A 10231-nucleotide genomic window follows, 5' to 3' on the forward strand; every position below is an offset into this window, starting at 1 on the left:
TGCTTGAAATAAACTGATGGCAGCACATCCATCATATTCTACAGCTCCAAGAGAAAAATTTGAGCTCCAAGTGTGAAAAGTTCCTGTGGGTTTCTCCAATCAATTTGGTGCTAATACATTGAAAGAGAGATAGTGCTGTAATCCTGATAAAGCCTTAGTCTGAGTTAAAGAGCTTTCCTGTGATACAATGCTTTTGAAAGCAGTTTGCAACAACTTTGTTTGCAGGAATCTCCAAAACAGGGTCTGGCAGTCCCACCCAGACCCGGCACGCTGCAGGCTCTGAGCTTCTCAGGTTACATGTGCACATATGTACCCTCAGAGAGCTGTAGGAGCTAATGATTTACTATTTACTCTTTCTAAATAGGCATCCAATAAAGCTACCTGTTAATTCTAATTGTGAAGGAGGCTTATGTATGCCATTCCCTTCTGTCTGACAGGAGTGATGCTGAGTTCACCCCTGCTTTTATTCCACTCAGTGAAGCACCATTACATAAGGGTTGCTTCAGTAGCTGTCAGCATAGACTATATTTGGATGACTGTAACAGAAAGGCCAGCCCTCCTTGCCTTGCTGTGTAAGCCATCCAATTGCTCATCCACCCTTACTCTCAGTAATGATGAGCAAAATAATCACTGAAATTGTTGGTTTTGTCCCACACCTGAAAATGCTCTCATTTGGTCTGATGTCTCACTGTGAAATTTCTCTCTGTGTTGCAAGCAAGAGAATACTGCAGGGCTGGGCTGCTGAAAACAGCTGCCCTCAAATAATGCAATAGGCATCACTGGGCACAAGATGTCCAAGGTATGGATGGAGAGAAGGAAGGAAGTAAAAGACTGATGGGTTCATCTTTAATTTGCTTGGTAAACAGAGAACAGGAAAGATCATTACAGTAGCCTTTTGTACCATGTAAGCGGGGAGAACAAATATCACGTTACATACAACTGATATGTAGTGGTCACATTGCCAGCTGCGCCCTTATCAAGATCACTACAACAGTAGATGTTCTGTGGAGCTGGAGATAACACAGTAAGGAAATGTTGGGAACTGCTGGCACTCTTGCAAATGAGTATAACAAAAGCAAAAGGAAAGAAAAGGGGTTTCTTGTGCTACTGATTTACATTTTGCAAAATAACTCTACTGGAAAAGGAAGCCAGAACTTCCCTTATTCAAATAGTTTTGTTCCAGTGAACTATCCTTAATTCAAGGAATCCTTTTTGCTTTATGTTTTTTGGCCAGTAATTGTATGTATTTTTTTGCTGTGAGTATTCTGAAATGTGCTGATTGCAGCGTGCACAGAGGTAGGAAATAGCATTCTGACAAAGTTAGACTGGTGTGAAGGCCAGCTGCTTGGGAGTTGTACATGCCATTACTCTTATTCACTCTTCTCTTACTTTTAGCACTCCCTGCTGACTAGGTTACTAAACCAGTTACTCCATTCCTCCTCTGCTTGTTTTTAAAACCTTACAGCTGTGTTCTTCTCACAAGTCTCCCTTCCCAGTCAACGCTGTCTCAGTGCTGGCCTATGCACCGATTGCTTCAAGATCCTCCCCATCTCTAACTGCAACTTTTCTCCCCTCTTCTGTTCAGCCTTCCCTAACTACTGCCGTGAAAATATTTTCCATTTCTCACCTCTTTGAGAATGTTGCCCTGCATCTGAAACATCAACATTGACCAATTTCCACCCTAAAATCCATATGTGTTTCTTTTCTCAGCTCTGAATAACTTTGTTGCTACTTAGATTTGACCTTATCTCCTCTTGGAAAGCCAGTCAGTCTCCAATGTTGGGAACGTCTTTGTGGGGGAGCAGGGTGTATTGTAATTGATTTCCTTCTTTAACGTTCTCCATCAGCAGAGTGCTCTGAATATGAATGTACTGCAGATGAAATTACTCGAGTCACCTCCGTGGTTTGTTTTGGAAGTGCCTGCACTTATTTATAAAACAATCACCAAAAGACGTTAAGATTCAGCCCTATGTAAACAACTACATACAATTTCCACCAAATGAAATTAAGTGCCTTGAACTTTACAGTATGTCTTTGAATCTCCTCTGTCCATGGTTAGACCAGACAAGGGAGATTAATGGCTATGATGCCAAAAGGCATTTAGTTGGGTGACTTAAGAATGATTGAAGCATATCATCTCAATGCTGTTCCTTTTCACTCTCTTCCTGTTCTAGATCTTGCTGAGATGCAGTACTGGATTCATAAGACCAACACATGACAGGGTGAGTTTGTAGTATTTTGACGTTGTCTGCAATTTCCAATGCCTGTTTAACAGAGTCTTTAATGCATGGGGGCACAACAGAGCAGAGAATACAGATTTCTGTGTTTTGTATTGGAATTGTATACCTGTGAGCTTTTATGGAATATATCCACAGAATGCAGTTAATTCACAATCATGGTGATACTGAGGTTGTCATAGTCCACTTTTCCAGGTGCATATATTTCTTTTAAATTTATACCACAAGATAACATGACAATTAGGCCTCTTACCACACCAGAAAAAAAAAAGCTTATGTTCTTCAGATTCAATCACAACCAAACCAAAAGTAATGCACCCCCCTGAAAACTCTGGAGGCAGTTTATTTTTACTTTTTGAGTCCCGCCGACATCCAGCCAGTGAGCCTCAAGGCTAGTGCTGAATCACAGAATACAGAATCACAGAATTATCACAGTTGGAAAAGACGTAGAAGATCATCCAGTCCAACCATCACCAATACTTCCCATCTAAATCATATCCCTCAACACAACATCCAAATGTTTCTTGAACACTCCCATGGTTGGTGACTCCACCACCTCCCTGGGCAGTGCATTCCAGTGCCTGAAATTTCCAGAAACACTTGGAAAGCAACCACAGAAATAAATCCAACAAGCCAAATCCCCGAAGAGCAGTAACAGAAGCCACAGAAGCACATTGGAGCCAGCACCTACTCATCATCACAGCTTTTCTCCACTCTCACAGCTTCCACAACACGTGCCATCTCCAGCACAACACCTCCAAAACTGCTGGGCTTTCTGCTCACATTTAGGAGTCCCGAGGCCTCCTGCTGCCATGCAGGGTTAAGTTGCAACGAGCCTAAAGCAGTGAGTGTGTCACTGAAATGATTGATCTACTTGTATCTGTCATAACTGTCTTCCTTGAAGTAGTTTCATTGCTTGAATGAGTGACCTAAGCGCTGCCAGCCATAGCCTTATGTGGACAGTCTATAGCCTTTTGCAGGCAACGCTTGATCAAAACTAACTGGAGCTTCTGGGGTCTGATAAGATTATTTTTGTTGTTTCTTTTCCTTTACCTTTTCTTGGTCCTTTGTCAACTGGATGCATCTCCCCAGCATCCTACTCACGGCTGACTTCTACTTGGACACCTCTTTCCCACTCTTTCTCAAAGAAAACTGGGGAGAAATTTAGTAATTTAATAAGGCCTGTGACTTTTCAGATTAATTTGTAACAGATATTTCTATGCTTCTGTATGTTTCAGACCACAGTATTTTTTTGTTAATGCTGGAAATTTGGACCAAAGTAAGAATGAAAGTTATTACGCATAAACTATGTTAGTCAGCTGATTGGGATGAAAACCCAGGCCACTTTAGTAGCATCCTGGAACCATTCAGATTTAATTATAGACATTGAAGGGTCAATGGTTTTGTTTGTTTCTTTGTTTGATACATTATTTTTATTTATTTATTTATTATTATTTTTGTGCTTATCTGTTCCTTGCTGTACCCTCTAACCACAACATAATAGTGTACATATTTGTGTGCACACCCTGATCTATAGTTATTGGCAGCATTTGAGATATGAGCTCCTGGATCTTGTATGTAGCAGATAAGTGTAGGCAGTTTACAGTTTACAGTTTACAGTTTACAGTGAGGTCTTGAATAAATCACTCTGAGTGCTTTTGTGGCTGTGGTGGCTAGAAGAGTAGTCAGTCTGGAGAAATCATTTCTGTCCTGCTATGAAATACTTTTGAGGTTCAGCAGTGATCTTTTCAACATGGCTGGTTAAAAAGTTGACATTATAACACATCAAAGCTTTATCTGGACAGTGCTCACCAGGAGATCCACTGAAAACAGGGAAAGAAAACCCCTTTTACCTTTAGTAGGTATAGGAATACATCCTTATTCAACTCAAAGGGAAATGGTGATTTGCCTGCAGAGAAAGGTAACTGATAGCAAAACCAGCAATAAACCAGCTGCTTAATGACTGTTTTACAGAGAAGTGCCCCTTCCCCTTTTCCAAAAACACACTGCAGCTGTGCTGTAATGTTCCTAAGTATTATAGCTCGTAATAACTTCACAGAAACATTGAAACAGTCTGAACCCTTTCTGTAAATCACTGGTCTTTTTGAACTGGATGTGAAGATTTACCATGGTACTGCTGGGCATTTGCTGACTTTGTCATTGGATCTGAATTCCTGGTTTGGCATCCCACTGATAAGGTCTCAGTCATTAACTGCATTATACAGCAACCTTCTGCATTCCTGTCTGTGTTTCGCTCTTCCTTCTGATTTCCAGTCCTTACCCAATTTAGTAATTCATCCACAGCCTGCAGCAGCTTCTTTTCCTTTCTTTTCTTTTAAATTCAGTATCTATCATTCAAATCAGTGTTGTGCCATTCAGTGGCAAAATGTATCATTCTTGGAACTGGAATAATTCTTGCATGTATGGAAAGCTGTGTAATTTTTATTTAATTTTATTTTATTTTGCTAGCTGCTCATAAACACACAGCTCAGAATTGAAGTGACTTAGAGGGAAACAAACCTCTTCCTGAGAATTATTTTAGAGGAGCATTCTCAGTTAAAAATACCCTGAAAGGAAGATAAAAAACATACTATTCGAAGTTCTGAGATGAAACTTGTATGTCATTAGAGCTTTTTTTTTTTTTTTTCCTTTCCAGTGCAAACAAATTAAAACATTTCATTTTGTTACACCTGTATTTTTGTTCTTCCAAAAATAATAATAATAATAATATTTTTTCACCTAGTTGTCCCTGTGGTGCTTCAAGAGGTAGGAGGCGAATGGCCTGCAGTGCCTCCTAGGCTGTCAGGAGTAATGCTTTTTAAGGCCAGAGAGAAGACTTGGTCCCCTGCATAATGAGAGTATGACAGAATCACTGAGCTATCAAATCAGTTATTCTGCCAACATCTTTCTGCTTCACTGAAGAGTAAATTAATCCTACATCGGAGCGCTCCAGCAGCAGGATAAGAGAGAGCACACATACTGCCATAGTTGAATAGGAAGGTGCTTGTCAAGAGTGTAAATAATGGGTAAATAATTAATTTTCTTTGGGGAACCTTCAAGGATCTACTTCTCTGAGTGTTTATGCACACATGGTGGAACAACAGCAAGGGATTGAGCAAGAGAGTTTCCCCAAGGGAAGAAAACACACCCTAAATCAGACCTGTCAACAGCTCTATCTTGTCTCTTTCCAACTTGGTGGAGACCTGGGGTGGCTGTAGCTGGCCCCAGTCTCTGGAGATGGCAGCTGAGGTATCGACCAGAAGGTGCTTGGTACAGAGCTGCTCCTGCAGAAGGCACAAAGACACAGCTTGGACCACAATCGACGGTTGAAAATGGAAGCATGTGGGCTACATTGAGTGATTCCACCATACATACAGGTGACACTACCGGGGTTACTGCTCACCAGAATCCTTATTTAGAAAAGCAGCAGCTCCAATGAGGAAACAAAAGAGGTCCAACAAATGGCACAACAGGTAACTTAGTGCTGACCTGACCTGTTGCCTCTGGCTCACTTTGGTCTGCTGGAGTTGAGGCCACTCATGGCAGGAAGAGCAGCTGAGTGTCCCTGTTGCTGCATACCTCCAGTTCCAAATTAGTATTTCTGCAGCAATAAGTAAAAGCATTGAGGTCTATTGATTGCAAAACAATTTCCTGTGCAAGCTCCTATTAAAGAGCCATTACAGAATGCTTAGCCTTGACTTTGAGCTGAAGCCCCCAAGTGGAGCTTTTCAGGAAGAAACTGTTCCTTTTTCCCATGGGGAACTTTCCCCTTCTGCCACCTCAAAGTGCACCTTCCCAGCACTGTCTGCAGTTAGCTGGGGGGAAAGTGTGGATCGTTTCATACCCAAAGGTGAAAAGGCAGAAGTGCGCCCCTTTCAGATACAGCAGTCACGGTACTTTAATAACCAGCTAATAAAGTGCCAAACCATTACAGTGAACTGCAAGCCCAAATATCTTGTGTGATTTCTTACTGTTGATATTCTTGTCTGTTCTTATACCTCTCCCCATTCTCATTTATTTGTGTAATATTCTGATTAACCTCTCTCCCTTTTTCCCACTGTCTTCGTATATTCATATTTCTATATACTTCCACATTGGTCATTTCTGTTCCTGACACCAATAACTGTTGGACCTTCTTTCAGTTTCCCCTTACTTACTCCTTTTTCTTAAAATAACATTTTCTGTCTGTGTTCCCTGTCCTCTTCCTTTGTTCTGTCTGTGATTCTCCTCTCCTATTACAAAACTCATTTACTGTCCTTTTTCTCATTTCTCACTACACAAGTGATGTAACTCCATCAACCACAGCTCTGTTGCACTGATTTCCTCTTTCTATCTGCTGTCTAGCATCTTTCCCTTCCTCTCTCCCACGCAGCACTTTTACTTTCTATTTTGTTTCTAGTTCAGAATCTCTCCTCTGACTTTCCCATTGTACCCGCTGCCCTCACCCTGCTGGCCATGTTAGCAGAAATGTTGAGCTCTGTTGTCATATCGCACAGATCTCAGCTTCCTTCACCTCCTCTGTGTTTGTAATGTCAAGCCCACCACCACTCTCCTGGTCCAGCCAGGGCTGGGTGTCAGGCATTATCCACGCAGGCCTCTCTAGAGCAGCACAAGGCAGAGGTGCTTTCATTGTGCTGTTAAGGACACCATTGCTTGCTGACCGGTGAGTTCTGCCAATCTGGGTCACATTTTCTATTGACAAGATATGTAGACTTAATTGATCAAATTGCAGTTCTTTGGCTTTATTGGCATATGCACCTTTAACTGCATCAGTGTTCACAATCACTCACCCTGGGGCAGTAAAGTTTTGCCACACAAATACTTGAGAAGGACCACGGGCTGCCATTCAAGACCATCTGGTCCTAAAAAGTATTTCTCTAAACGCATGGTTACTCAGGTATCAATCAAGGCCACTTTCCATCTAGACCTCTGCTGTAAGTGGCTACTCATTTTGTCCGTGAGCTAAAGATACAGTATTCCTAGCAGAGCTCATAATGAGTGTACATGAATGACCTTGCAAAAGCTCTCTGTCTCCTTCGAAACACAAGCAGAGAGAAAATCTGTATTTGCAAGATCAGAAATAAAATGAAAACCTCACTTTGGCTGAATAAAAAAGCCATATACAAAAAAGCCCTTGGCAAACACAGACTTTGAACAAAAATACCATTTCCTTTGCCACAGTAAATGTTGTTTCAAATTCTGAAATCAAGTGCTTGTTCCACTGGGCTGCAACATTTTGTTAAGCTGCAGAGACGTGAGAGGAGCAGCTATTCTGTTTCTTACAGTCACCTATTTACAGTTCTCTTTCAATATTTCTTTTTTTCTGGATAAGAGTAACACGTTCTAGGATTTTCTTTAAGCCTTTTTTGGTTCATTACGGAGGTCCAACCTTCTGCATCCACTGGAGCAACCACAGATGAACTACTTTTGCGGCCTTAGGGAAACCTGAACCTGGAGCCAGCTTTTAGAACTTGCCGTCAGGGCCAGGTTCTTGGCTGCCATGCAGGAGGCTCCGCTCAGAAAGCTTGGAGAATTTATGGAGGACTTAAGTGGCAGCTACAAATTATGGTTCCGTTTCAGCTCAGGAGTGAACTGCACTTATGGGAGCATTGTTGTAACAAGAGGAAAACTTCCCAGCTCAAGTGTTTCCAAGCTATTCATCATTTCCCTACTATTGCCCCCCTGCAAATTCTCCAAGTCCTTATGATACTGATCTTGTAAACAATCTCTTTCCTGAACACCTGTAATAAAATTCATACAGGGTATTGCTCTTAGGACTCCCTCCCAATTTTCAGTTGTTTATTCAGATTGGGAAGCGGAGGAGAAGATTTGGGGTTTTTTTTGGTTGTTTTGGTTTTGTTTTTTGTCTGTTTGGATCGTGCTCTCTTTTAATGTCATTACTAAACAGAACTCCAATGGGAATAGAAAGTGAATGGATTATCAGTAATTTCTTCTGAACATTTTCTGGTGGCACAGTCACAACAGATAGTCTGGCCAAATGCCTGCTGTCAGGATATACTGTTAGAGAAAAAGGAAGGCAGGACGGGGGAATACACTTTATTTTTGAGTGCTTACGAATGCATCTGTCAGCAGCCTGCTGGACATGCCCCTGTAAATATGCACATCACCAAACAACCCCGGGGCTTCGGTCCTGCTCACTGTGTTATTTATGGAGGTTAATACAAAATTAGGCACGACTCACGTGTTGCAATTTTGTTCAAGGGTCAAAGAAATATCATAGAATCACAGAATCACAGAATGGCCTGTGTTGAAAATATGCCTCTGTTCCTTGTGCTGTTCTGTGCATATTCCCTTCACTGATCTGACAGTAGTACATTCATGCTCCAGTGTAAATGTGCAGCTCTAAACTGAGACATCCCCCCATCTTTTTGTGCTGGAATCGCTGCACACAACTCTCCCCTGAAGAGGAACTGGGGAGTAAATATTTGCAACTGGCTCCCCAGTTTCACAGCCTTCCTCCACCACTCCTTTACGCCATGAATGCAGTTCATTTCTACACGGTACAGCTGCCTCGCTGGGAGGAAAACTGCTGCTGCGCACAGGCTCATGCGTTCACATTGCATGCACACGCACATCCCGCATTAGCTGAGGAAAGAGCTGACAGATTTTTAACTCTTGCTACGAGGTCTCAGCTGTGAATCCTAATGGAAACCTGCATGGCACATTTCCTTCTTGGCACACTAGTGTGGGGTGCTTGGAGCTGCTCGCCTTCCCCCATCCTGCAGGCTGCCTGCTACAGCACAACTCTGGCTGTAATGCAAGCTGACATCTCTGCTGTGCTATATGTTTAGAGCACTGCACAGATGTTAGCGTAACTCATCCCTTAACGCACCACCATTGTGTGTAGCATAGAGGAACACACAGCAAGGCACATGGTGTGCCCAGCACAGAGCAAGCAGCCATGCCAGGGCCTGGGCTGGGAGTATGGCTGCATGTAACAGCGTGCGCCTTGGCGGCGGGTGTGGAAGCAGCCACATTTGGGAAGGGTTTTAGGCACGTTGTAATGATTTCCAACTTCGGACTGTGAAGAATGCTGCCGTTACCACCATCAGCAGCTCTTCACCTGCTGCTGCTGCTTTGGCTTTAAATATTTTGGACAGAAATCTTATGGATGAAATGTCTATAAAACCAGATGCGTTGATACTTCAGCCGCACCATTTCCCACACACAGCCGCTTTACCCCACTCTCAGCACGGCTCTCAGTGACACGACAGCGGCATTCCCAGCCCTTCTAACCGAGCACGGTGCACGCTCCGTGTTGGGACCCCCGCTGTCGTCCAACCCTCCTCCGGTGCTGCGGAGCCGCCCTTCCCCGCTGCAGGACCGAGCCCAAGGTCACAGCCCCCGAGCCCACCCCGCGCTGCGGAGCCCCGGGAGGAGAAGAAGGAGGAGAAGGAGGAGGAGGAGGAGGTGGGGGGGGTGTCGCGCGGTCCCGCTTCCCTCCGGCTGCCGCCGCGCGCGCCCCCGAGCACGGCCGCCCCCCCGCCCCCGCGGGGCGGTTGTTGACGTCAGCGGTCGCCGAGGAACGGGCCGCAGGTGCATCCGTTTCCTCGGGGCCGGCGGCGCCTCCCGCCTCCGTGCCGGGTGCGGATCGAATCGGATCGGCCCTTCGCGCGGCCGTTCCCCGAGCGCGGAGCCCCCCTTGCCAGAGCGGCCCCGACGGGCGGCGGCAGAGAGCCGCGACGGGGCGGCCGCGAGCGCTGGGCTCGTATCGCTAGGGGGAGGCACGGCACCGGGAATCGGCGCGGAGCGAGGCAAGGCGGCCCCGCTGCCCGCGGGCTCGGGAGAACGTAGGGCCGGGGCGCCCCGTCGCCGGCTGCCGCGCCGCGCCCCCCGGCCCGGTTTTGCTTTCCCTTTCGGTGCCGCCTCTCCGCCGCGACGTTTTATTTATTTATTTTCCCAGAGGGTGGGGACGAGGGGAGGGGAGAGACTCGCCGCGGGGACGAGCCGCCTGGCGGGGAGGAGGCGGCCCC

The 10231-nt window shown here is 44.9% G+C and overlaps 1 long non-coding RNA gene across 1 annotated transcript in view; it reads left to right on the forward strand.

Annotated features, from left to right (window-relative positions):
* LOC107313611 (uncharacterized) overlaps positions 1–8010 on the forward strand; it is a 52250-nt gene extending 44240 nt beyond the window's left edge. The window contains exons 5-6 of the long non-coding RNA XR_014945934.1: positions 2175–2222; positions 4981–8010. This is a non-coding gene — a long non-coding RNA (uncharacterized LOC107313611). The remainder of the gene's footprint in view (positions 1–2174; positions 2223–4980) is intronic.
* Positions 8011–10231: the final 2221 nt, after the last annotated feature.

This window comes from Coturnix japonica, chromosome 4, assembly GCF_054131305.1.
Source record: "Coturnix japonica strain WE chromosome 4, WE-NBRP24, whole genome shotgun sequence".
In the NCBI taxonomy this organism is placed as follows: Eukaryota; Metazoa; Chordata; class Aves; order Galliformes; family Phasianidae; genus Coturnix; species Coturnix japonica.